The 21303-nt window shown below is 43.6% G+C and overlaps 1 pseudogene; it reads left to right on the top strand.

Moving 5' to 3' along the window:
* Window positions 1–681: 681 nt before the first annotated feature.
* On the top strand, window positions 682–15500 carry LOC129535987 (natural resistance-associated macrophage protein 2-like; annotated as a pseudogene).
* The last annotated feature ends 5803 nt before the right edge of the window (window positions 15501–21303 follow it).

Genomic DNA, 21303 nt, shown 5'->3' with positions numbered 1-21303 from the left:
AACTATAGGGGATACAGTGCATGTTTCCTGTTTTGTGCCCCAGCCCCAACACTGCATTGGGTTAACCCTAACCTTACCATTATATGCAGTGAAGTGAAACCCAGCACCTTTCTAAGTCCAATTATTATAAACTGATTTCTGTATATTGGCCTAGCTAAGCTTTTGAAAATGTGTCTACTCTGTGAGTAGACGATACAGCTTGGTCTAAGGCTCCAAGGGATATGCTGAACCACGAAAAATTGTGTATGAGAAGTGTTTCTCAGTGAGTCTCAGCAGATGCTAGTGGCAAGCGTAAGTGATTTTTCTATACAGACATGAGCACAGAAACATGATTAGTGTGGGTAATCAAAAATTGACTATATTCTAAGGTGTGTCTCACTGGAGTTACTGTGACACTAATATCAATAAAGCCCTTAGCAGCCATTTTATTTTTTTAGAATATTAATTAAATTCTCTACACATCTATTTTGTATATCTAAAATATAATGTGAAATGTCTGGATACCCCAGTCCTAAACTCTCTGACCTTGTGCTGCTTGGTTTCTTTGGACAGTTCTGTGTTCCTCATTTACTATGTAGGTGTTGATGAAGGGGCTTAAGAAGTACAGAATTCAGCATTCACTAGTACTGTATTACTCCCTAGTCTCATGTTCCAGAAAAGGCTAATAGCTGTTCTGTTTGTATGTGGTATGTTACAGTGAAACCCAGCCAGACCGAGGTCCTCCAAGGTCTCCAAGGTCTATTCCTGCCATCCTGTTCAGGCTGTCATACCCCACAGGTCATTCTGGCTGTGGCCATCGTGGGCACCATGATCACGACACACAACCTATACCTGCCTTCTGCCTTAGTCAAGGTGAGCAAGACCTATCTTATCTCAGTGACTTATGTAGTTCATGGCATCTTTTCCTTTCATTGCAAGGGACACACACTTAGTTTACAATTGTTGGAGCCCTGAAGGAGCACGGTGTTTTTCCACAGTTGCACTCGACATACTTGGACTCAGTTTTTACCACCAGAGATAGTAAAAGGTGGCCAGAGATAACTGACCCCATTTAGAAAGGACTAAAGTCTTTCTTAAAAAACCTGTGGGGCACCATGTCATTTGTCCTTAAATCTCAGAAGTCTGAGTGGCCTTATGGAGGTCAGGAGGAAAGAGCCCAACTTGGCTTTTACCAGTCAGTCCAACACAATCGTTTGCTGGGAGATTTCAGAGACTTTTTTAATTAAGGTCGTCTCCCCCTGAAATCAGGTTGTTTATGTAGGTCAGTGGTTCTTCCAGCCAAGGTAACTGAGGGCAGTCACTCTGTCACTTTTTTCCTATTTTGGATATGTGACGTCATCAAAGGGTCATGACTTCTTACTCAGTGAACCAGGATATAAGTGGAGTCCCAGAATGGGGCGAGAGATGCCCAGCTCCGGCGGCGCAGACGCAAGAGACGCCCGGCTCCTGGTGGCGCAGACGCGAGAGACGCCTGGCTCCGGCGCAACCGACCACGTGCAGAATTGTGGCTGAGAGGAGCTACCCCGCGACCAGGGTTAGGGCGGTGGCCGAGAGGAGCTGTACCACGTCCAGGAGGCGGTGGCTGCTTGGGCACCGGAGGGCCGAGAGGAGCTGCTCCACATTCAAAGCAGGAGGGGCGGCCTTGAGGAGATACCCCTCGTCCAAGGTAAGGTACAGCGGCTGCACCTTGCTGGAGCAGCTGGGAAGAGATACTCCACGACCAAGTGGAATATAAGAATCCAGTGTTCTGGGGAGGAAGGAACAAGATGACGGAGGGATAAGACGGCGAGACCACTTTCTCCCCCACAAATTCATCAAAAGAACATTTGAACGCGGAGTAAAGTCCACAAAACAACTTCTGAATACTGGCAGAGGACATCAGGCTCCCAGAAAAGCAGCCCATTGTCTTCTAAAGGAGAGAGAAGAAATCCAGCTCCACCCACCAGAACACCGACACATGCTTCCCTAACCAGGGAACCCGGACAAGTCACCCGTCCAACCCCACACACAGCGAAGAAACTACATAATAAAGAGAACTCCACAAACTGCAAGAAGAGGGAAAGGCCACCCCAAGCAAAGCAATATAAGCAAGATGAAGAGGCAGAGAAATACCCAGCAAGTAAAGGAACAAGATAATTGCCCACCAACACAAACAAAAGAAGAAGATATAGGGAATCTACCTGATAAAGAATTTCAAATTTTGATGGTGAAAATGATTCAAAATCTTGAAAGCAAAATGGAGTTACAGATAAATAACCTGGAGAAAAGGATTGAGAAGATGGAAGAAAGATTTAATAAGGACTTAGAAGAAATAATAAAGAGTCAATATACAATGAATAATGCAATAGATGAGATCAGAAACACTCTGGAGGGAACAAACAGTAGAATAACAGAGGCAGAAGACAGGATAAGTGAACTAGAAGATAGAATTGCATAAATAAATGAAACAGAGAGGAAAAAAGAAAAACGAATTAAAAGAAATGAGGAAGGACAATATTAGAGACCTCTGGGACAATGTTAAACGCTTCAACATTCAAATCATAGGAGTCCCAGAAGAAGAAGACAAAAAGAAAGACCATGAGAGAATCCTTGAGGAGATAATAGTTGAAAACTTCCCTAAAATGGGGAAAGAAATAATCACCCAAATCCAAGAAACCCAGAGAGTCCCCAACAGGATAAACCCAAGGCGAAATACTCCAAGACACATATTAATCAAATTAACAAAGATCAAACACAAAGAACAAATATTAAAAGCAGCAAGGGAAAAGCAGCAAATAACACTCAAGGGGATTCCCATAAGGATAACAGCTGATCTTTCAACAGAAACTCTTCAGGCCAGAAGGGAGTGGCAAGACATACTTAAAGTGATGAAAGAAAATAACCTACAGCCCAGATTACTATACCCAGCAAGGATCTCATTCAAATATGAAGGAGAAATCAAAAGCTTTACAGACAAGCAAAAGCTGAGGGAATTCAGCATCACCAAACCAGCTCTCCAACAAATGCTAAAGGATCTTCTATAGACAGGAAACACAGAAAGAGTGTATAAACTTGATCCCAAAGCAATAAAGAAAATGGCTACGGGATCGTACTTATCAATAATTACCTTAAACGTAAATGGGTTGAAATTTTCAAAAAGTCTAGGAAACAATTCTCATAGCCATCAATAGTTCAATGTTGAGTTCATGAATAGTTTTTAAAGTTTGGGACAAACTGTAGTATTTGCTATTTGAAGTACTATTTGTAATTGGCATATTACAATGTAACATTGGCCTTCATTTCCAACTTAAAACGCCTAAAAATGCCTAACAGGTTTTTAGATTTGTGAATTTTAGTTGAAATATATTTTACGATGTTACTAAACCTGCAGAAATATTTAAATATTTCAGAGAGCTTATTCACTGTATATTTATTTTATTTATAAAAGTTATGAACTGTAGAAAGTTTTACTTGTTGGGTCAAATGCTTGTTGCTTCAAATGCTTGTTGCATTTGAAGTGCTAGTTACAAGAAAATCAAATACCTTCAATGTATAAATGCTATTAAGTTTTTAAAGGACTCTGGAGTATAAGTAAGTTTGTTTAAAGAAATTTAGTCTGTTCAACTTGAATCAGCTCTGTCAAACATTAATTAAAAGCCTCATTTAAAAAAAAATAAAATAAACAAATCACAAAAATAAATAAATACATAAAAATAAACTAAAAAAAAAAAAATAAGTGGAGTCTCATATTTCACGTGGTCAGTTGTTTGCCCTCTAAGACTTTCAGCTGACCCCAACTCATGAAATATCACAAGGAAACTTGTTCCAACTTGTCAAAAAGTGACTGTTTCTATTATCTCTCTAGTCCAGACAGGTAGACCGAGCCAATAAGCAGGAAGTTCGAGAAGCCAATAAATACTTCTTCACTGAATCCTGCATTGCTTTGTTTCCTTTATCATCATCTTTGTCACCTCAGTGTTTGCTAAAGCATTTTTTGAGAAAACCAACTGGGTAGTAGTGAATGTGAGGGTAAAGAGGAGGCTAATTGGGGCAGGAAAACGTGACAGTGACTTCGAGCTCAGAGGAAATAGAGCTCAGTGCTGCCCCTAAGTCACTGCGCTAGTCAGGTTTATAGTCTGGGGCTGTGGCCAAGTCCAGACCCATCATTCCCGGCTTCGGACTGGGAAGGGAGTTTTCCTCAGACAAGGATTGTCTCAAGCTGTTGTTAGTGGCTTTATGTCTGTTTGACTCTTTCTCATCCCCTTTCCCTTCCAAATACTGGTTGCTTTCCAGTCCTGCCTTTTGTGATGACAGGTTGGGAGGAATCAACACACAGGAAACAAAATCTGTGGCTAGACAGGCTGTTTCATCACACTGAATTCTCTGTCTCTTGACTCCTGATTGCCAATCTAGTTTTGCTCACTCTTTTGTTTCCCATCCTAGGACCTCTGACTCCTGGCTTTGCTGTGGCTAAGGACTCCCTATTCTGGGTGCCCTCTCATATCTGAAGCCTTCTAAGGGCCCTCAGCTCCTGTCACCATTTAAAATGACGCAGCATTCATGTATTACCATGCACATTCTAACTCAGGAAGTTTTGATGACATGAGGGTGTAGAAAAATTATGGAGGAAGACCGCAGTGACATAGCTGCCAGCCTCTTCTGTCATCAATCCATGTTCAGCGTCTCGCCTTCAGCATCCATCTCTTAGATGACAGGTATGTGATCTATAGGAGAGGTCTTCTCTGAGTCCTGGACTCAAAATTAAAAGCTGTTCCTAAACTTCTTTGGTTCCAGGTTGCAGTCTGTAAAAACAGCAGCAGTTCCCACACTCACTTTTTCCCTGATGACAACTTAATGCTAGCTGTGGACATCTACAAAGGCATAAACTTGTTCAAATTTCTGATCTTTCTTCCTGGATCAATATTTTTAGCCTAGTATCTGGTCTTTTCCATGGGTTCACTTCAGAGCTCAGCATATCTTCTCTGGAGTGTTTTATTTTCAGAGATTCAGATGCCAAACAGGATTCTGGATTACATGGAAGGGATTAGAGGATCAGCCAAAAAGATGAATCTATTGTATCAGCAGTTCCCAAACTTGTGTTGATAGTATATTGTTCTCTAGGTTTTAATTGGGGTGAGTAAAGAAAGTGCTCTTAGTAAAGTGTTCTTATTTTTTTAATATGTATTCCCCACCTTGCCACAGTGGCTGGAGACTTTATTTATTTTGGCCACACTGTGTGGCATGTGGGATTGAATTCCCTGACCAGGGGTTAAACACCCCCTACCTCCTATATTGAAGGCATGAAGTCTTAACCAGTGGACCACCAAGAAAGTCTCCGTAAAGTGGTCTTTATTTGAACTGTGGTGTTGGAGAAGACTCTTGAGAGTCCCTTGTACTGCAAGGAGATCCAAACAGTCCATTCTAAAGGAGATCAATCCTGGATGTTCATTGGAGGGACTGATGCTAAAGCTGAAACTGCAATACTTTGGCCACCTCATACGACGAGTTGACTCACTGGAAAAGACTCTGATGCTGGGAAAGGTTGGGGGCGGGAGGAGAAGGGGACGACAGAGAATGAGATGGCTGGATGGCATCACCGACTCTGTGGACATGAGTTTGAGTGAACTCCGGGAGTTGGTGATGGACAGGGAGGCCTGGCGTGCTGTGATTCATGGGGTCGCGGAGAGTCGGACACGACTGAGCGACTGAACTGAACTGAACTGAACTCTCCCTTTTATGCTGGTTGCATTGTAAACCTCCAAGAGTAGAATAAATAGTATGTAGCATCTCCAGAATTCATTTGCACTTTCTCTCCATTCCTATTACCATCTTCCAGAATACTGTATTAAGGAATACGGTATAGGAAATGTATTGTAGACTTTTTCTTAATAGTTAACATATGAGCTGAGGATAAAGGCTTTAGGAGCCTAGAGAAGAGAAGGGACTAGGCTGAGGAGTAATGGGGGCCCATCCAGCAGAATTTAGGTTGAAAGCCTCTAGCATGAGGTCAGGACCCGAGTCTAGCTTCTGGGACAGCGCCGGCACAGCACTCGGTAGAGGTGGGTGCGGAGCCAGGAACAAGGAGAAGTGACACCAAGGACATATTTGGGTGCTGTCTCAGGTGATCTCTCTCCCTCGCCTCTTCAGGGTGTTGTGCTGGGGTGTTACTTCGGGCCTGCCGCTCTCTACATCTGGGCGGTGGGGATCCTGGCTGCGGGGCAGAGCTCCACCATGACGGGGACCTATTCCGGCCAGTTTGTCATGGAGGTACGTGCTGCTGTGCAGGGGGTAGACGAGAGGACATTGCCCTTTTGTCCCTTCTTAATCCCGTGCCTTCCCAAACTTCCCAGCCCTTTTTCTATTTCCTTCCAGACATTCATCCTGCTTCTGTGTTTTCTTCCAGGGATTCCTGAACCTAAAGTGGTCACGCTTTGCCCGAGTGATTCTGACCCGCTCTATTGCCATCATCCCCACTCTGCTTGTGGCCGTCTTCCAAGATGTGGAGCATCTAACAGGGATGAATGACTTCCTGAATGTTCTTCAGAGCTTACAAGTGAGGAGGGAGCTGGGGAAGCTCACATCCCATTGAGTCAGGAGGCATTCTGTATTGCGCTGAGATAACAAGCCTAGTGTGGGTGTGGGGAAAATTCAGAGGGAGAGGCACAGTCTTGGTCTATGGTGAACGCTTATGAAATCTCTGAAATCTAAAAGGCCTTTAGAAGTGGCTTGTTTTTTTCTAAGCCTGTTGAATGGGAATTATAAGCTGTAATTACACATAGAACACAAAATTATTGTTCATTAACCCAAGCAAACATTAAATAATGTATAGGACACTGTTGGGCTTTATGGAGATTAAGAAGACAAGGCAGATACAAACTTTGTAGACACTATGAGCATAACTGATGCTAGGTTCATGCTACAGATTTCCACATAACCCTCCAGCGTGTTGCGATGACAGGAATCATTTCTCACAGAGTAGGTGAGGCAGGGTCTGTGGTTCCCTTTTGCTAAATTGCTGCTCTCTGGGGTGTTACAGGAACCCCCATAGCCCCGTCTGATCTTAGTTTTTTCTTTTGCAGCTTCCGTTTGCTCTCATACCCATCCTCACGTTAGCTTGCGGCCTGTAATGAGCGAATTTGCCAATGGATTATGAGTGCACTTCTGTTAGTTCCCAAAGATGTGTGGGAAAATAGTATCTTCATCAAACAGGCCAGTCAGAAAATCCATCTTAGGGGAACTATATGCTTGAAGAGTCAACTGCTAGGGCTGTCCCTTTAATCTCTGACTTAGAAAATAGAGACTGCTGGGGACTTCCCTGGTGGTCCAGTGGTTAAGACTCTACCTTCCAGTGCTAGGGGTGCCAGTTCAACCCCAGGTCAGGGAACTAAAGTCCCACAGGGACCAACAGAGTGTGACAAAAAATTAAAAATAAATAAACACAACACTGTAAATCAACTATATGTCAATTTTTTTTAATTAAAGAAAAGAAAATAGAGATAGTGAATGTAACAAAGGAGGGAAAGCACATTTTTTATTTCTGGGAGAAGTTTTTCAGCTTTTAGGGCTTTAACTCTTCAACTTCAGCCACTGAAAGTTAAAGCATCTTAATTCCATGTTAAATGATCTCGATGAGACAGGAATAAGCTAATACCTTTTATATACATCTCTAAAGGATGTGGGATATTTGAAATGAATTGCTGGATCTCTAGGGACTCATTACTTTTTCAGTTGTAGGCTTGTTGCCTTTGTAAGGACTTAAATAATAGAGATTTTTTATAGTGTTTTTCTTTTCCTCTTTCTCCCTATCATTGTGTAACTTTGGCTCATTTAACCTAATTTGGGACATAAGAAGCAATTTTCAGATTATTTTGAAATGCTGCTTACTCCTGCCCTGCAATCCCAAAAAACACAGTGTCTTTTTCTGTTTGTGGAGAGGTTGGACTATTCCACCAGTAATTGTGCTGATTCTTTTGACAGAGGCTGGAGGATCGTAGGCAGTATCATGGTCCTTATCTGTTTCATCAACATGTATTTTGTCGTGGCTTATGTCCAGTATCTAGGGCATGTGACATTGTATGTGGTGGCTGCAGTGGTCAGCGTAGCTTATCTGAGCTTTGTGTTTTACTTGGTAAGTCCAGTTGGGAGGCGGCAGGGGTGGTCAAGGTAGAGCTAATGCTCAGAAGAGAAAGAACCCAAAAGAGCACATAGTAATCTGTCCTCAGTTTATTGACACAATTTACATGAAATCGTTAAACCAGTTGTGACTAAAGAATATTTTTAACCATAAAATTTTCACTTGATTCCTAAGAGCTGTCATTTTCCTATTTCTGTCATTCTGTCTGGTTTCCATTCCTATAATTCCTAACTAGAGAGTGTAGTATGTTTGAAGAACTCAAAGAAGATCAGCCGTGTAGAAAGCAGAGAGTGGTATGAGATGGGGTTGGAGAAGGGAGCTGTGTTGTGTGATTTCAGATCTTTGGAGGGAGCACATGTGGGTTCATAGCCCTGCCCAGCTCTACTGCTTAATAGTTGTCCAATGACGACACAAGTAAATAGTGATAACCTCTTGTATTATTCTAGAATTAATAAAATGATGGTTATAAAACATAGCTCCATAGAAAAAGAATTATGTATTCCTGGATAATAAAAAAAATTGTCAAAGTCTAGAGTAAATTACATAAAATTGGTAGTAGTAGTTGCTTAGTATGGTGGGATGGTGGATATTATTCTTTTCTCTATTTTCCAGTTCTTCTGTAACATTCCTTATATCAATGAAAAGCAGCTAAAGTAACAACACATCCACCTCCCTATTCTACACAGGTTTCTCTAAAAAACACAGGGCTGAAGGTTAGGGACTTCAGAATTTATACCCTATCTACTACAAAGAATGGCAAGGCAGGAGGGTGGAAATGACCTGCTCATCTTTATAACACGTACCTAGTCCCCATGCCAGTGTCTGCCAGAGGGTAGGTACTTGATTGGGAAAACATTTTAGTGAAAATTGAAAAATTATGTCTTGGATAGATATATCTCTGCTTTATTCTTCCCCAGTAAACCATGGGCACACTAAGATTATGCTGACCTATGACATCAGGCGGAGAAGGCAATGGCAAGCCACTCCAGTACTATTGCCTAGAAAATCCCATGGATGGAGGAGCCTGGTAGGCTGCAGTCCGTGCGGTCGCTAAGGGTCGGACACGACTGAGCAACTTCACTTTCACTTTTCACTTTCCACTTTCATACATTGGAGAAGGAAATGGCAACCCATTCCAGTGTTCTTGCCTGGAGAATCCCAGGGACGGGGGAGCCTGGTGGGCTTCCGTCTATGGGGTCACACAGAGTCGGACACGACTGAAGTGACTTAGCAGCAGCAGCAGCATAACATCAGGACTTCTGGTTCTTGATGTTGTTCAGTCACTAAGTTGTGTCTGACTTGTTGTGACACCATGGACTGCAGCATGCCAGGCTTCCCTGTCCATCACCATCTCCCAGAGTTTGTTCAAACTCATGTCCATTGAGTCAGTGATGCCATCCAACCATCTAGTCCTCTATCATCCCCTTCTCCTCCTGCCCTCAATCTTTCCCAACATTAGAGTCTTTTCCAATGAGTCAGCTCTTCACAACAGGTGGCCAGAGTATTGCAGGTTCAGCTTCAGCATCAGTCCTTCCAATGAAGGACTGGTTGATTTCCTGACTATTCATGGTTGATTTCCTTTAGGATTGGCTGGTTGGATCTCCTTGCAGTGCAAGGGGCTCTCAAGAGTCTTCTCCAACACCACAGTTCAAAAGCATCAATTCTTCAGCGCTCAGCTTTCTTTATAGTCCAACTCTCACATCCATACATGACTACGGGAAAAACCATAGCTTTAACTATATGGATCTTTGTTGGCAAAGTAACGTCTCTGCTTTTCAGTATGCTGTCTAGGTTTCTCACAGCTTTTCTTCCAAGGAGCAAGTGTCTTTTAATTTCATGGCTACAGTCACTGTCTGTGGTGATTTTGGAGCCCAAAATAAAATAAAGTCTGTCACTGTTTTCATTGTTTCCCCATCTATGTCATGAAGTTGAAAGTTTACTGCCATGAGCTGTGAACAATGCCAGGATTCTGGGCCTCCGAAGGAAAGGAATTTGATTGGGAGCCAGTGATGAGCTTGATGGCACAGAGCTTTCTGTGTAATAAAGTTTTATTAAAGTATAAAAGAGATAGGGAAAGCTTCTGACATAGACATCAGAAGGGGACAGAAAGAGTCCCCTGTCACTAGTCTTTAGCTAGGAGTAATATACCTATTCAGTTCAGTTCAGTCGCTCAGTCATGTCCGACTCTCCGCGACCCCATGAATCACAGCACGCCAGGCCTCCCTGTCCATCACCAGCTCCCAGAGTTCACTCAAACTCATGTCCATCGAGTTGGTGATGCCATCCAGCCATCTCATTCTCTGTCGTCCCCTTCTCCTCCCGCCCCCAATCCCTCTCAGCATCAGAGTCTTTTCCAGTGAGTCAACTCGTCGCATGAGGTGGCCAAAGTATTGGAGCTTCAGTTTCAACATCAGTCCTTCCAATGAACACCCAGGATTGATCTCCTCTAGAATGGACTGGTTGGATCTCCTTGAAGTCCAAAAACTGCTAATTAGAGAAAGGAAACACCTCAAAATTAAGAGTTGCGCCAGGCCCCTCACCCACAACATGCATTTTGAGATAGCATTGGCACAAGGTGAGTCATCCCCAGCCATAAAGCCACTGACATGAATCTTAAAGAAAGGCAGATTTCCAAGCAAATACATGGTAAATTAACGTAGCTTAAGGAAGATATTTCCATGAGAAAAAATGCATTGGTTAGCTCAAGGTTTGAGATAAAGTTCAGGCAGAACCAGGTGTCACCATGACAACATAGATTAGAAGAGAAAAGAAAAAAAAAAAAATGTCTGCCACTGGCAGTTTTATTTCCTCCTGCCACTTGGGGACCTCTGGCCTCCCTATCAAGACTACTATTAACGCTCTCAAAGTGATGGGACCAGAGGCCATGATCTTAGCCTTTTGAATGTTGAGTTTTAAGCCAGCTTTTTCAGTCTCTTCTTTCACCTTCATCAAGAGGCTCTTTAGTTCCTTTTTGCTTTCTGCCATAGGGTGGTGTCATCTGCATATCTGAGGTTATTGATATATCTGCCAGTAATCTTGATTCCTGCTTGTGATTCTTCCAGCCTGGCATTTCGCATGATATACTCTGCATATAAGTTAAATAAACAGAATGACAATACACAGCCTTGACGCATTCCTTTGCCAATTTTGAACTTGTCTGTTGTTTCATGTTTGGTTCTAACTGTTGCTTCTTGACCTGCATACAGGTTCCTCAGGAGACAGCTAAGGTGGTCTGGCATTGCCATCTCTGTAAAAATTTTCTATAGTTTGTTATGATCCACACATTCAAAGGTTTTAGCAAAGTCAATAAAGCAGAAGTATATGCTTTTCTGGAATTCTCTTGCTTTTTCTGTGATCCAGCAGATGTTGGCAATTTGATCTCTGGTTTCTCGGCCTTTTCTAAATCCAACTTGTATATCCAGAAGTTCTCGATTCATGTACTGCTGAAGCCTAGCTTGGAGGATTTTGAGCATGACCTTGCTAGCATGTAAAATGAGTGCAATTATGCAGCAGTTTGAACAATCTTTGGCATTGCCCTTCTTTGGGACTGGAATGAAAACTGATCTTTTCCAGTCCTGTGGCCACTGCTGAGTTTTCCAAATTTGCTGGCATATTGAATGCATTACTTTAACAGGATCATCTTTTAGGATTTGAAATAGCTCAACTGGAATTCCATCACCTCCACTAGCTTTGTTCATAGTGATGCTTCCTAAGGCACACTTGACTTCACATTCCAGGATGTCTGGCTCTAGGTAAATGATCACACCATCATTATCTGTCATTAAGATCTTTTTTGTACAGTTCTGTGTATGCTTGCCACCTCTTCTTAATATCTTCTGCTTCTGTTAGGTCCATACTATTTCTGTCCTTTATTGTGCCCATCTTTGCATGAAATGTTCCCTTGCTGTCTCTAATTTTCTTAAAGAGATCTCTAGTCTTTCCCATTCTATTGTTTTCCTCTATTTATTTGCATTGTTCAGTTAGGAAGGCTTTCTTATCTCTCCTTGCTATTCTTTGGAACTCTACAAATTCAGATGGGTATATCTTTCCTTTTCTCCTTTGCCTTTAGCTTCCCTTCTTTTCTCAGCTATTTGTAAGGCCTCCTCTGACAGCCATTGTGCCTTTTTGCATTTCTTTTTCTTGGGGATGGTTTTGAACACTGGCTCCTGCACAATGTTACGAACCTCCATCCATAGTTCTTCAGGCACTCTATCAGAACTAATCCCTTAAATCTATCTGTCACTTCTACTGTATAATCATAAATGATTTGATTTAGGTCCTACCTGAATAACCTAGTAGTTTTCCGTACTTTCTTCAATTTAAGTCTGACTTTGGCAATAAGGAGTTCATGATCTGAGCCACACTCAGATCCTGGTCTTGTTTTTGCTGGGAATATCATGGGTATAATAAAACAAAGAATATGAATTATAAATTATAATATCATCAGAATGGAATATAAAAGAGTTGGCCAGGAATGATAAAAATATATTTATTGTCTAATTCCTCTTCCACTTTTAATTTAAGTTCATTTTTTAGTGGAAGGATCAGTTCCCAGTAAAGACTTAAATTGGGAAATTAGGGTTCTCAGTCTTGTCTTTGTTCCTATTGCTAGTAGGTCATCCTGTGTGGGTTATTTTTGTTTGCCTTGGTTCCATTTATCACTAATAGTACAGAGTGATTATTAGAATTCCTAGGTAATGAAAGGAGGCTGCAAGTTAGCTATTGAAATGTTAATAGGTTCCAAAAAAGTAGGAGGCCTGTATGAGTCTGGGGAATCTTATATGTATTGTCTGTCTTTACAGATAAATTTTCTTTGCTTTAAGCAAAGAAATTTTGAGGAAAATATGTACTTAAAATTGTTAAGGTCAATCTACATTGGAGGGAGCCAGTATCTGTTATTGGAATAAATGAGTTGAATGTAATCTAAGGGTAACATTCCTCACATTTGCCAGAGAAAAGCTACCTAATTATAAGGGCAAAACATTTTTTTCTGAGGCAAGAAATGGTTATAGACTGGTTTAATAGACTTTCTTACTTCAGGGTAAAGGGGTCTTTGAAATTTTCACAGAGCTTGGAGTTGTGTTCCAGGATAGTTGTGTCAGGCCAGAAGGCCAGGTTGGGCTGAGGGAAATACACTGCTGTGAACGTCGGGTTGGGAGGAAATCAGGGGAAGCTTACACTGTGAGGTTGGGAGGAACAAAGACCAACCTGTAGTTTCTGGAAGTGAGATATTATTGGCCCTGACACGTGAGCAGGCAAGGAGCTTTGGAAGCTGGCTAAGCCTCAGAACGCTAAGCAGAGAAAGGGAAGAGCCCTATTTAATGGGGATTAGTTCAGTTCAGTCACTCAGTCATGTCCGACTCTTTGCAACCCCAGGGATTGCAGCACGCCCAAGCCTCCCTGTTCATCGCCAACTCCTGGAGTTTACTCAAACTCATGTCCATTGAGCCGGTGATACCTTCCAGTTATCTCATCCTCTGTCAGCCCCTTCTCCTCCTGCCCTCAATCTTTCCCAGCATCGGGGTCTTTTCAAATGAGTCAGTTCTTCACATCAGGTGGCCGAAGTATTGGAGTATCAGCTTTAGCATCAGTCCTTCCAACGAATATTCAGGACTGATTTCCTTTAGGATGGACTGGTTGGATCTCCTTGCAGTCCAAGGAACTCTCAAGAGGCTTCTCCAATACCACAGTTCAAAGCATCAATTCTTCAGCGATCAGCTTTCTTTATAGTCCAACTCTCACATCCATACATGACTACTGGAAAAACTATAGCTTTGACTAGATGGACTTTTGTTGGCAAAGTAATGTCTCTGCTTTTTAATATGCTGCCTAGGTTGGTCTTAACTTTTCTTCCAAGGAGCAAGCATCTTTTAATTTCATGGCTGCAGTCACCATCTGCAGTGATTTTGGAGCCCAGAAAACGAGCCTGTCACTGTTTCCCCGTCTATTTGCCATGAAGTGATGGGACCAGATGCCATGATCTTAGTTTTCTGAATGTAAGCCAACTTTTTCACTCTCCTCTTTCACTTTCATCAAGAGTATTAGTTGGTATTAGTTGGACCATTCTAATTCTGAAGTCTCTGGTTGATGAGTGATATTTTTGTCTAAAAGCCCAATACTTCTTGACAGCCTGGCCATATTTCTCCCCATTGTTACCATCTTTGACACCCAGGCAGCTGACGTTGTTATCAACTGTACTTTCCTCCTTGTATCTTTCCCCCTCTCTCCTTTTCTTGCTGTCTACCATTTTTCCTTTCTCTTCTTTCTTAATCATTAGATGTTCTCCATGTCAAGTTTTCCTTTAACACTGCAAGTCTTTGAGAATCAAAAGAACAGTCTTCACTTTTCTGAAAAGTTCATCATTTCACAACAATGACCATGTCAAACTGGCTCCCAGGGATGCCCTCTCACTCTTCTTTATTTCTCTGAAAGTGGCCACAGTGGTTTGGCTGTCCCCCATTCCCACACGACATGACAAGGCCAGTGGGGCCAGCTCCTGGTGGCCCTTACCTTCGCTGACGATGAACTGAGACTCTAAGCCTGAGACTGAACATGATGCTCCAGCTGCTCCTTATCACTTCTCATCTCTGTCCCGTCTCTTTTCCTCCAGCTTTTCAGTCTCAGAGTTACCTGTCACCACCCACAGTCCCAGCAGAGCCCAGAGATTTCTCCTTGAAGGAAAGGTTCTGGAGAAATCAGAGGAATTAATAAAGACTGCACCCAATTCCCAACTTGTGCTGATGTCCCAGATGGTGAAGAGAGTGCGTGTTCTCTCATTAGAATTTTTGAATCTTCCAAGTAATAGCTCATTTGGGAGCATCCTGTGTCTTCCTGTTCCTTTTAATAATATATTTCCAAACTTTAATAGGGGACATTCTTTATCTCATAAATATGACGAGTAGGAGATCCATTTTTAAAATGTTATGGAGGTAACTCCACGGGTTCACCTGGAGAATGCAGTGCCCTGTGATCAGACACTGAGGGCTTCCCACCTGGAGCCTCGGGCCCCTCGGAGGGCGGGGCGGACCGGACCCGCCTCCCTCAGGTGGGCCTCCTCCGGGGCAGTCCGCATGTGGGCCCACCTCAGAGCAGAAGCCTATACTGGCCAATGGCAGGTAGCCGGCTAGAGATACGGACAAAAGAAAAGTGGCCAAAAGCCTGGGACCACCCCGGGGGCGGCCTCAGGAGCCTGGTTCAACCCAACAGCACCTCTAGGGAGCGACACACCTGCAGGAGATCTTGTGGTCCGGATGCTGCCGGAAAGGCAGAGGAAGAAGTGCTGAAGAGGGTGTTAGGCCTGAGTGTGGCGTTACGGCGAGAGGCCGCTAGAGGGCGCGGAAGCTCTGCGGCTCTGGGGCCGGACTCGCAGCCTTGGAGATGGGGTTAGCCCACTCCAAGGAGGAGCCCAGGGAGGAGGGGTTGGTTACCGAAGGCCTCTGACTCTCTGAAGGAGAAGGCAATGGCAACCCACTCCAGTGTTCTTGCCTGGAGAATCCCAGGGACGGGGTAGCCTGGTGGGCTGCCGTCTATGGGGTCGCACAGAGTCGGACACGACTGAAGCGACTTAGCAGCAGCAGCAGCGAGTGAACTATATGCTCCTAAGCCTCTGGATCTTTGCACATGCTGTTTGTTCTAAACAGAATATGATCACCATCTTGTCAACAAATGTTCTTTCCACGCTGAGCTTTCAGATAAAATTAGAAACTGCATGTTCTGTTGTTGAAATGCTCTACACAGGTGGGATGTTGCAAATAAATAATTATCTTGTCGTTTTGCACCCTAAAAATTTCAATGTGTGGAAAGGAGAAGCAGATATAAGATTGACGGGGTTAAATTAAAATCCTATAAAGTTCTGTATTTGAATCAGAAGCATCACTATGAACCCATGATGATGCTACCTTTTATTCTTTTTTAATTGAAGTATAGTTAATTTACATGTTGTGCCAGGCTCTGCTGTAAAGGAAAGTGACTCAGTTACACACCTACAGATACTCTTTTTTTACTGTTCTTTTCCTTTCTGGTTTATCACAGGATAGTCAATATAGTTCCCAGTGCTATACATCCTGTATATAGGATGCTTATCCATCCTGTATATAATAGTTTACATCTGCTAATCTCGAACTCCCAATCTTTTCCTCCCCCACCCCCGATCCCCCTTGGCAACCACAAGTCTGTTCTCTATGTCTGTGAGTATGTTTCAGTTTTGTAGATAAGTTCATTTGTGCCATATTTTAGATTCCACATGTAAGTTACAACATATGCCATTTGTCTTTCTCTTTCTGGCTTACTTCACTTAGTATGATAATCTCTAGTTGCATCCATGTTGCTGCAAATGGCATTATTTTCTTTTTTATAGTTAAGCAGTATTCCATTGTATATAAGCCATATCTTCTTTATCGATTCGTCTCTTGATGGACATTTAGGTTGCTTCCATGCCTTGGCTATCGTGAGTAGTGCTGCTATAAACACAGGGATGAATGTATCTTTTTGAATTATAGTTTTGTCCAGGTATATGCCCAGGAGTGGGATTGCTGGGTCATATGGTAATTCTATTTTTAGTTTTCTGCAGAACTTCCACAGTGTTTTCCATAGTGGCTGCACCAACTTACGCACCAACAGTGCAGGAGAGTTCCCTTTTCTCCATACCCTCTGCAGCATTTGTTATTTTTAGACCTTTTAATGATGGCCATTCTGACTGGTGCAAGATGGTACTTCATTGTAGTTTTGATTTGCATTTCTCTAATACTGATGTTGAGCAACTTCATGTGCCTACTGGCCACCTGTATGTCTTCTTTAGAGAAATGCCTATTAAGGTCCTCTGCCCATTTTTTGATTGGGTTGTTTGGTTTTTTGTTGTTGAGTTGTTTGAGCTGTTTGTGTATTTTAGAGATTAAGCCCTCGTCTGTTACATCATTTGCAAATATTATCTCCCATTTCATAGATTTTCTTTTCATTTTTTAATGGTGTCCTTTGCTGTGCAAAAGCAAGGTCTTATTTGTTTATTTTTGGTTTTACTTTTATTGACTTGGGAGACCGACCCAAGAAAGCACTGGTACAATTTATGTCAGAGAATATTTTGCTATGCTCTTCTCTAGGAGTTTTATGGTGTCATGTCTTAAATTTAGCTCTTTAAGCCATTTTGAGTTTACTTTTGTGCATGGTATGAGGGTGTATTCTAACTTCACTGATTTACATGCAACTGTAAACCAGAGAAGGCAATGGCAACCCACTCCAGTACTTTTGCCTGGAAAATCCCATGGACGGAGGAGCCTGGTAGCCTGCAGTCCATGGGTCACTACGAGTCGGACATGACTGAGCGACTTCACTTTCACTTTTCACTTTCATGCATTGGAAAAGGAAATGGCAACCTACTCCAGTGTTCTTGCCTGGATAATCCCAGGGACGGGGGAGCCTCGTGGGATGCCGTCTATGGTGTCACACAGAGTCGGACACGACTGAAGTGACTTAGCAGCAGCAGCAGCAGTCCAACTTTCCCAGAACCACTTACTGAAAAGACTTCTTCCCATTTTATATTCTTGCCTCCTTTGTCAAAGATTAATTGACCACAGGTGTGGGGTTTATTTGGGCTCTCTATTCTGTTCCATTGATCTGTATGTCTGTTTTTGTGCCAATATCACACTGTTTTGATTACTGTAGCTTTGTAGTATTTTCTAAAGTCTGGGAGAGTTATGCCTCCTGCTTTGTTTTTTCCCCCTCAGGATTGCTTTGGCAATTCTGAGTTTTTTATGGTTCCATAATTTATTCTTAGATTTCTTCTAATAAAACTCCCTTCTTACTTAAAAAAAAAGTGAGAGTTAAATAAAGGAGGGAACACATGAGTTAACAAGGTGATGAGAGCCTGAGTGAACCAACAATAAATGACAGATTGACCAAGAAAATTAGTTCATGTCCCCAAATGTTCAAAGAATGAAGAGAAACTCTACTTATCCAGAAGAAAAAAGTCTCTCCACTGGGCCTGCCTCAGAGGGGACCCCACCAGGGATCTCTATTCTTCCAAGGAGCCACAAGAAGTTTCCTCTGTGATAGAGAAAGGTGTGGGAAGAGGAGGGTGGGAGGAAGAGAGAAGTAGATGACGGACAGGCTCTGTGGAACCTCTGCATCTTCCTCCCTTCCCTCCACGTGGTCTCCCGCTGCTTCCCTTTCAGAGCTCCAAACTTGCCTTTCAGTCAGAGGGCTTGAGATTCACAAATGCCCCAAGGGAGATTTTCTGTAGCAGCAGCACTGGGGAATCACATAGGAACCTAGAGCCCAGAGTCCTCACAGGCACAGGAAACCCTGACCCTCATCTGTCCTGGGTGCCCTCAGCAACCATGAAAGTTCCGATTTAGATGTGATTGTGGACTCACCTCAGCCCAGCCCTGTCCTAGGAAAATAGTGGTCACTGTCCATGGTGCTCATAGGCTGACTTACAGCTGGAGAGACATATTTTTAAGACACCAACCACAGTATGTCAGAGCTGAGGAGGCTCCAGAACCTCTTTTTCCATAGTGCCTTGTTTTGCAGATGAAAAAGCAGAAGCCCAGAGAGGGGGAGGAATTCCTCAGGACCACATAGTGTGTGGCAGAGTGCTCAAGCCAAAAACAAGGAGGCACCTTCTTCCTTGCCCATCTTTTTCTTTTCAGGAAGGAAAAGCTCTCACAGAAGCCCCTGTAGACTTCCTCTAGTATCTCATTTTCCAGAACTGGATCATGAGTCCTTGTCCTGACCAATCACCAGTGGGGGAAGTGGTTGTCATGGCTGGCTTGGACCAATAACAATTCCTCCACATTGAACATCCACAGGAAGAAGGCAGGATGGATTGGGCAAAGATTTCCAGGTGAGCAACCAACACCATCTTGCTATAAAGAGGAAATGACAAGGAAGCTGAGGGTTCAAAGACAAGGGAACAGGAGAGCAGGAGGAGAAGCACATGCAAAGGTGTAGAAGTACAGGCAATGACCTGACCTGAGTGCTTGGGGATCACGGTGTGAGAAATGGAGCACTTCCTGCCATGTCAGTAAACAAGGATGTCACAGTCATTAGCAATTTCAGCCCTCCAGTGTGAGCTGGCAAGCCCTAAGTGCACTCAGGAGGAAGAATACCTGTGATCCAACAGCCATCAGGACTGCAGCCACTCCCTACGGTGAGCCCCAAGGGAGCTCAAGATGTGAAAGAACAGAGGATACTGGCCCAGGATAGCTGACATGCACACGAAATGAATTTCAGTGAGCCCGGACTGTTGTATCTTCCCATACATAGAAAAGCATTAAACTCCCTAACTTTGGATAACTAGTTTTCTTTGATTAACAATGATCTTTTACTATTAAGATTACCTGCCCTTTGTTGCAAAACTTCTATATAATCTGGCTCCTCCCCTCACCTCCTCAGGGTAGTTCTCTCAAGGGTTACTTGAGATGCTGTCTACTGGGCTTGAAGTCCTAAAAATTCCCACGGGAGGAAGCATAACTCTCAGGTTTTAGGTTGTGACTCTTCTTTAAGTCAGCAGGTGATTCACTGCTGCAGACACGCAGCACAGGTGGGGAAGGCAGGCAGGACCTCATATGGCGGTTTCTGCCTGGAGCAGGACAGGCCCTAGGCAACAGGGAGCTACTGAGAGGCACTAAGCAAGAACGGAAGTGCACAAGCACATGGAAAATCATGGTGTGTGGAGGCCCCAGTGCCTAGGAGCTGAGCAGAGCCATTCTGTGATGGGCAATAATGCCATTAATAAGCTCCAGAGGCTTCTGTTCAGATGATTGTAACTGATGAGAGAGTAAACATGGCCTTAATGGATTTGCTTGTGGCAACTACCTGTTTCTGGATATTAAAATCCACATGCTGGGCCAACTCTTAGCTCTGCTGTCATGCCTGCTACACCCACATCTTTCCTCTTCCATCTGCCCTCTGCCCAGCCGTGGGATCTGCACAACCCAAGGCACTCAAAACCCCCAGTACTTTGCATTATAATTTACATAGTGGTCAACCACTTTACAGAGGAGAGAGCAGAAGGTGGATGTGGGTGAGGGGCTTGCTGGTGAGTCTGGGGTGGAGGGATCCCAATCTACCATCCACTTTATGACTTCAGAGCGGGGCAGCTCCTCTACCCCGAGCCAGGCTGTTGCTGAACGGGGAGGCCTCTGCTCCACGTGATGCTCATTCCTGCAGAGGGCGCACGTGTGACCGCACAGACACGCTATTCCTTCCTTACTTCCTGGGGCCAGGCATGAGGGGCACCCTGCCCTGTAGGATTGCAGTCATGGGTGCACATGTGGGCAGGTGTGCCCATGACTGAGAGGAAAGCACCCCCAGTCAAAGTCCCCCAAAGCTGAGACAATCGCATCCCAGAATTGAGGAATGCCCAAGTGTCAGGTGGCCAGTCTGGCCTTAAAGGGCAAACTGCTATCATCCAGGTGTTGATTTTTTTTAATTAAATTACACATTTACAATCCAGTAGTCAACCCCCTTTTCAGCAGCTTGTAGCCCTCAGTCTCAACTTTTTTTTTCTTCTTCTCTGAGACCTAGTTTTTAGCTTCAGATTAAGTCCCATTATGGACATAAATACTGTCCCTTTCATACCCCAAACTCCCTCTTAGATTCCCTTTTCAAAGCCTGCACACACGCGGTGAACAGGGCTTTATTAACACAGTGTTGCAGATTTGTGAGTTAAAGATTTAGAATAATGAGGACAGGAGGGACCTGCCCCACGTGGCAAGGAAGGCAGGGGGATGGTGATGATTCACCTGTAAAACTTCAGCCTGCTGAAGTGTCAGGCAGCAGTCAGAGGGCAGCCACCAGAGGGCTGAGGGGGTGCAGAGCAAGTGGATTAAATGGTTAATCCAGCAGCCTCTGGGATGGCCGGCCCTAGAGCAAACCATCAGTGTGAGAGAGGGATAGTCTCCAATGCCTGGACTCCACCGTCTAGAACTTGGGGCTTTGGAATAAGAACACTGGGGTTCAAAGCTGCTCCAGCACTTGGATGGCTATTAAAAGCAAAATGAGCCTGTTTTCTCATGTGTAAAATGGGAACAGTGAGACTTCTCTCAGGGTGTGTGTGCTAAAGTCACTTCAGTCATATCTCTTTGCGACCCCATGGACTGTCTCTTAGGTCTCCTGCATTGGCCGGCAGGTTCTTTACCACTGGCCCCATCTGGGAAGCCCCCTCTGAGGGTGGGGAAGAGAATTAAAAGTGA

The sequence above is a fragment of the Moschus berezovskii genome, chromosome 6 (genome assembly GCF_049115385.1).
Source record: "Moschus berezovskii isolate FMDL1 chromosome 6, NW_MosBer_1.0, whole genome shotgun sequence".
Lineage (NCBI taxonomy): Eukaryota > Metazoa > Chordata > Mammalia > Artiodactyla > Moschidae > Moschus > Moschus berezovskii.
This window is presented reverse-complemented; position numbering and strand designations above follow the sequence as displayed.